Here is a 7,524-nt window from a genome sequence, read left to right on the forward strand (position 1 = left end):
AAGTCGACTTAATAAAAATCAGAAAAGCTTGTTCACACTAGCCCCCTCTGGCGACAGATTGTCCACATTGGGGACCCCATCATCGACAGTGTGAACAATGCATTGTGGGTATGTATCCTACAGTGCAGGGTGACACCTTCTGTCGCTAGGTGTTGTGGAAAGGCGGAGCGGATCACGGCACATCTTGGAACCGGGCTAAATGTCCCGTCATGCATTGCTTTGTGTCCCAGCCCTCCATTGGCTTCCGACTTTCTTTCGTGCCATTTTTTCAATGGCCATTCTTTGCTGTGCACCCCGGTATCTGTAGTGAGAAGGGATGGATCCCGCACTTCTCTTCTATGCTCTTTTAAGTGTCATGAGGACATCGCACCTGGCAGTGCAGTTAATCGTGAAATTACTGACAGAGGAAGACTCGCAGGCACCCGACATTCTGCATGATATGGATAGCAGCAACTTTACATGCTTTTGGCATTCACAAAGCAGCTGCATAGGGTAGACTGTCGCTTTTGCACTAGGCAAACCAGCACTGAATGGTGGGATTGCATTGTCATGCAGGTGTGGGATGAAGAGCAGTGGCTACAGAACTTTCGGATGTGTAAAGCCACCTTCTTGGAACTGTGTGCTGAGCTGGCCCCAGACCTGCGGCGCAAGGACACCAGAATGAGAGCTGCCCTCTGGTAGAGAAGTGTGTGGCTATCACTGTCTGGAAGCTGGCGACTACAGACTGCTACCGGTCAGTCGCAAATCAATTTGGAGTGGGGAAGTCAACCGTTGGGGCTGCATTAATGCAAGTGTGCAAGGCAATAAATCTCATCCTGCTACGAAGGACCGTGACTCTGGGAAATGTGCATGAAATAGTGGACGGCTTTGCAGAGATGGGTTTCCCTAACTATGGAGGGGCAATAGATGGCACACATATTCCAGTTTTAGCACCAGATCACCTTGCAACAGGGTACATCAATAGGAAGGGGCACTTCTCCATGGTGTTGCAGGCACTTGTAGATCACCATGGGAGTTTCACAGACATCAACATGGGGTGGTCTGGAAAGGTGCATGACGCACGCATCTTCAGGAACACTGGCCGTACAGAAATCTGAAAGCAAGGACTTTCTTTCCAGACCACAAGATTACAGTGGGGGATGTGGAAATGCCCATAGTGATCCTGGGAGACCAGGTTTACCCCTTACAGCCCTGGCTCATGAAACCTTACACGGGACACCTGGACAGCAGTACGGAGTGTTTCAACAACAGGCTGAGTAGGTGCTGGATGACAGTTGAATGTGCCTTTGGCATATTAAAGGCACGCTGGCGTTGCCTTTTTGGCAGGTTAGACCTTAATGAGGAGAATGTTCCCATGGTCATAGCTGCGTGCTGCTCTTTGCATAATCTCTGTGAATCTAAGGGTGAAATGTTTGCTTGGGTGGAATGCTGAAGTAGAGCGTTTGGCTGCTGAGTTTGAGCAGCCAGATACCAGGGCTGTCAGAGGAACCCAGAGGGCAGCAATTGAAATCAGGGAGGCTTTGAGGAAGCACTTTGACAATGAGCAGTAGTAATGTATATCTTTCTTCGAGTTGCTTCCATGGTGCATTCCATTTTTTCCCCCTAGGGGGCTATGTTGACATTTGGGGCCACATATCCCAGTAAGAAAATGATTAAAATGCCTGTACATGTACTCGTAGTGATTGCAATGTGAATTTGTAGAAAACAAAATAAAGATGTTTTACCATTATAAAACTTTGCCTTTATTGATCAAGAAAAAACACAGTGACACTCACCAAAACACAGATGCTTGCTGGGAAAGGAGGGACTGGGAAAGGGCAGACCCTCACAACTGTGTGTAGGTCCAGTTATCATTGTGAAAGTTATGCAAGGGGGTGGAGTGAAGGGGAAACTGAGGAGTCCCAGAAAGTGAAAAAAATGTGTGGGTGGAGTGGAGGGGGGCTGGTAAATAATTGTGCATGTGCTGCAGTGGAGGTCGAGCCTGGACCTGCTCACTCTGCAGCATTATTAAAGATGTGAGCATTTCTGCTTGCTCCTCCATTACTTTATCATCCACTCAGTTGCGTCCCTAGCAAACGGTTAATTCTCTTTTCTGTCCTGCCTTTTGACTTCCCAGAACTCCTTTCATTCCCTTTTCTCTGTAGTGGAGCACTGCAGTACCTCCCAGAACACATCTTCTTTGCTGCGACTTGGGCTCTTTCTTATCTGGCGGAGACGGTCGGCAAGGGTGTATGGGGTGTTCCTGAAGGCCACATCTGGTGAAGCATAGGGGACAATGCATAGAAGTGGGATTGTTAAATTCAAGCACAGCATTGAAACATTTCACTTATATGCACCTTTTGCGGCATACTAATCACTTTCTCACTGACCTTGCCAGGCACAAATCTCTGCAAGCACCCAAAATGGTGAGCATTGGCCGGGTTGGTGGGGTGGAGAAAAGGGGGCTGCACCTGGACAGAAGGACATACAGTCTTTGCAGGGGTTGCGGTGCAACTTTACAGGTAACTAATTCTAAAATTATCCCACACTTTTCCACAGGCAGGGATCATTCTAGCAGACATCTTATTGCTGAGGGTAAGCAGGGAAACTAGGGTATATGTACTGCAGGCTTGCAGCTTCCGCCCTGCTCCATATGCAGCTCACCTATGTGCCACTTTGGTCCCTGCACAAGTGATTGACGAATGGCGCGGGACAGTGTCCTACAATGGGGGAAGGAACAAAGTTGCACTGCCACGCAACCTGCGGCAGGGGATTACTGAGTACCCCAGGAAACTTTCCTGGAGATCTCTCTGGAGGATTCCCGTGAGATCTTGGTGTGCATCAACACCCTGTTCCACCATACCGATCAGCTACACAGGGAAATGTCCAGCTCACAGAAACACAGACAGCCTCCCACATTTCTATGCCGTGAACCCACCTCTGCACTACACAAGCCACAGCCACTTACCAGGTGTCTCATCTCCTGCTTCTTGCTCGCTGGAGAGCAACTGCTGAGACTGGCTAGGCACCTCAGGAGTGGAGAAAAGTTCCTGGCTGCCTGACCCACTGGGCGATCCTGCCAGGAGCTCCACATCCTCGTCTAACTCCACTTCTTCATCAATAACTTCACCCTCTGGGTTAGGTCCTCTTTCCACTGCCTCCGTTCCCTCTGAAGTATCCATGGGGCTCTTGGCAGTGGAGATGGGGTCACCACTGAGGGTACCGTCCAGCTCCTTATAGAAATGGCATGTCTTAGGTGCATCACCGGAGCGACGTTTTGCTTCCCTCGCCTTATGGTACGCCTGCCTCAGCTCCTTTATCTTCGGTCTGCACTGCAGTGTGTCCCAATCACAGCCCTTTTCGCACAAGCCTCAAGAAATGTGCCCATAGGTATCCCAAATTCCATGGGTCCAGCGCAGCTGGGACTGCACAGCCTCCTCTTCCCATATACTGATCAGATCCAACAGCTCCACGGTGATCCAGACGGGAGAGCGTTTGGTGCGATAGGCAGCCATAGTCACCTGGGAAGACGCGATGAGATCTCCCCATGCCGAACCAGCAAGCATGAAATGGAATTTAAAATTCCTGGGGCTTGCAAGGGGGAGGGGCAGATGGTTGTTTACCTGGCCGCAGGACAGCTGAGTTCAAACTGCTGACCAGAGCGGTCAGGATGGGCATTGTGGGACACTTTCTGGAGGCCAAATAAAGTGATTAAAGCAGGCGTGGTGTCTACACTGGCTCTTTGTGGATAATAAAGGAAAGGGAAAAGAAAAAAGTCTCTCATGGGGTGGAAGTATTTTGTCATCGAAACTGGGCATTTTTCCTGACAAAAGTCGCATCGCAGTGCGTACGCACTCACTGTTTTGTCGCCAAAAGGCATTTTTTTAATGTATAATCACATTTTTAATTATATACTTTACCCTTTACACTCAAAAGAGTGAGTGGCAGATTGTCAGTGCCTCAGGTCACAACCCATACTTCCAGATAGTTTATAATAGGTTATTATTTTCTAATAAACAAATGAAGCCAATCAATAACTCTTCGACATCACCTACTATAAAGAACTCAAAGAAGACCCCACACCACAACTTACCCAGGAATTTAAGGATATCATCAAATCCTTCCCCAAACAACTCCAAGAGAAACTCTACAAACTCATCCCCCAAGAACCCACCCCAGAGTCCTTCTACATGCTTCCCAAGACACACAAACAAGGGAACCCAGGAAGACCCATTATATCTGGTTACAGCACTCTCACTGAAGGAATATTGGGACTCATAGAAACGGTCCTCAAAGCACTCACCACATAAAGGGCCAGCTTCCTCCAGAACACAACCTACTTCCTCCACAAACTCCGCAACATTAACAACCTCCCTCAGAACACCATCCTTGCCACCATGGATGTTACATCACTGTACACCAACATTCCTCACAATGATGGTATAGCTGCCTGCTTCAAATATTTACATGATAATGGACAATCCTCAGATATGCACCCTCAACACATTGCTGAACTCATCCATTTCATCCTCGCCCATAACAATTTTACATTAAAATAACTAACATTTTGTCCAAACCATCAAAACATCCATGGGTACTAAGACAGCTTCCCAATATGCCAGCCTCTTCATGGGCCATCTTGAAGAAGAATTTCTGGACAAATGCACCATGAAAACAATGATATATCTGAGATACATCAATGATATTTTCATCCTCCCTCATAGATTTCCACTACAACTTCAACAACCACCACACATCCATTAAACTCTCTCTGGACCACTCCCACACTAGTATCAACTTCCTGGATACCACAATCAGCTTCAACGATTAAACCCTACAGACAACTATAAACGAGAAACCCCTGGATCACCACACCTACCTTCATAGAGCCACTAACCACCCCAAACACACCAAGAAATCTGTTATCTACAGACAGGCACTCAGATATCACAGAATATGCTCTGAGGAGAAAGTCTGAGATATACACCTTAACACATTCAAAATTGCCTTCACCAAACAAGGATGCTCCACCAGAGAAATAGATTCCATCATGGAACAGGCCACCCAAATACTCTGAGAGAAACTGCTTCAATACAGAAATAAAACCTTCTCTGATCATAAATGCCTAGTTGTCATCTACCATCCCACACTGGAACCCATACGGAATATAATCAAACAGCTACAACCCATACTCGATGGGGACCCCATCCTGAAAGAAATCTTTCCCGAACCCCTCTTCTGGCCTTCAAACAACCCTCCCAACCTCTCCAAGCTCCTCATCAGAAGCAAGCTCCCCACAGACCAGGACACACCAACTCAAAGTGGCACCAGACCCTGCCAGAGCAAAGATGTAAAATCTGCAGAACTATTTCCACTACTACAATGATCAACACCCCCAAACAACACACCTTTCAAAATCCATGGGCCCTATGCATGCCTATCACAACATGTGGTGTACCACATCCGGTGAACTAAATGCTACAAAAACAACTACGTGGGTGAAACCAGACAATCACTGTGCTTTCGAATGAACTCACATAGGAAAATGATAAAAGACAAAAATGCCACATCAGCTGTGGGTGAACACTTTTCACAATTCGATCACTCTATATCTGGCCTATCAGTCCTCATCCTCAAAGAGAATCTACACAGCACTTTCAACAGCTGAGCCTGGGAGCTTAAATTCATAACTTTACTAGATACTAAAAGTCATGGTTTTAATAAAGACACTGGATTTATGGCTTATTACAACAATCTGTAACCCACTAAACCTGCTTTTTGTCTTATGACTACAGGGGTATTAATAGGCCACATCACTTTGAATGGTCCCTTGAAAATATGCTAACTACTTAAGCTAAACCATCTGTTCCACCTTGTATTTAACTGTGACACTCTGAGTACCTTTCCCAGACTTGAGGAAGAGTTCTGTGTAGCTTGAAAGCTTGTCTCTCTTACCAACAGAAGTTGGTGCAATAAAAGATATATCTCAGCCACCTTGTCTCTCTAATAAACTACAGGCAGTTTCTTTTCCTTTGGAGCAGACCATTAACAAGTATGTGGGTGTGTACGTACACAGCAAAAAAGACAAGCAGAGAAGAAACACATGGTCTCATCTGGTAAATTCATCCGCAAAGCCTTCATCCTTCAGAGAACCAATGGTGGCTCTTATTCTCTGAATGGAAGAACTTAGGAATGCCTGGATGTGCAAAGGTCTCTCAAAATCAAAACAGAACCATCCTGGCCACTATCGATGTAGAAGCCCACTACACCAACATTCCACACAAAGATGGACTACAAGCTGTCAGGAACAGTATCCCCGATAATGTCACGGCACACCTGGTGGCTAAACTTTGTGACTTTGTCCTCATCCACAACTATTTCACATTTGGGGACAATGTATACCTTCAAGTCAGTAATACTGCTATGGGTACCCGCATGGCCCCACAGTATGCCAACACTTTTATGGCTTACTTAGAACAACGCTTCCTCAGCTCTCGTCCCCTAATGCCCCTACTCTACTTGCGCTACATTGATGACATCTTCATCATCTGGACCCATGGAAAAGAAGCCCTTGAGGAATTCCACCATGATTTCAACAATTTCCATCTCACCATCAACCTCAGCCTGGACCAGTCCACACAAGAGATCCACTTCCTGGATACTACAGTGCTAATAAGCGATGGTCTCATAAACACCACCCTATACCGGAAACCTACTGACCGCTATACTTACCTACATGCCTCCAGCTTTCATCCAGACCACATCACGCGATCCATTGCCTACAGCCAAGCTCTAAGATACAACCGCATTTGCTCCAATCCCTCAGACAGAGACAAACACCTACAGGATCTCTATCAAGTGTTCTTAAAACTACAATAGCCACCTGCTGAAGTGAAGAAACAGACTGACAGAGCAAGACGGGTACCCAGAAGTCACCTCCTACAGGACAGGCCCAACAAAGAAAGTAACAAAACGCCACTAGCCATCACCTTCAGCCCCCAACTAAAACCTCTCCAGCACATCATCAACGTTCTACAACCTATCCTGAAAGATGATCCCTCACTCTCACAGATCTTGGGAGACAGGCCAGTTCTCCCTTACAGACAGCCCCCCAACCTGAAGCAAATACTCACCAGCAACCATATACCACACAACAAAAACACTAAGCCAGGAACCTATCCTTGCAACAAAGTCCGGTGCCAACTCTGTCCATCATAGGACCTAATCACATCAGCCACATCATCAGGGGCTCATTCACCTGCACATCTACTAATGTGATATATGCCATCATGTGCCAGCAATGTCCCTCTGCCATGTACATTGGCCAAACCAGAGAGTCTCTACGCAAAAGAATAAATGGACATAAATCAGACGTCAAGAATTATAACGTTCAAAAACCAATCAGAGAACACTTCATCCTCCCTGGACACTCAATTACAGACCTAAAAGTCGCAATTCTTCAACAAAAAAACTTTAAAAACAGACTCCAACGAGAAACTGCAGAACTGGACACCATTAAATTTGGCTTGAATAAAGACTGGGAGT

The sequence above is a fragment of the Emys orbicularis genome, chromosome 16 (assembly GCF_028017835.1).
Source record: "Emys orbicularis isolate rEmyOrb1 chromosome 16, rEmyOrb1.hap1, whole genome shotgun sequence".
Taxonomy (NCBI): Eukaryota; Metazoa; Chordata; order Testudines; family Emydidae; genus Emys; species Emys orbicularis.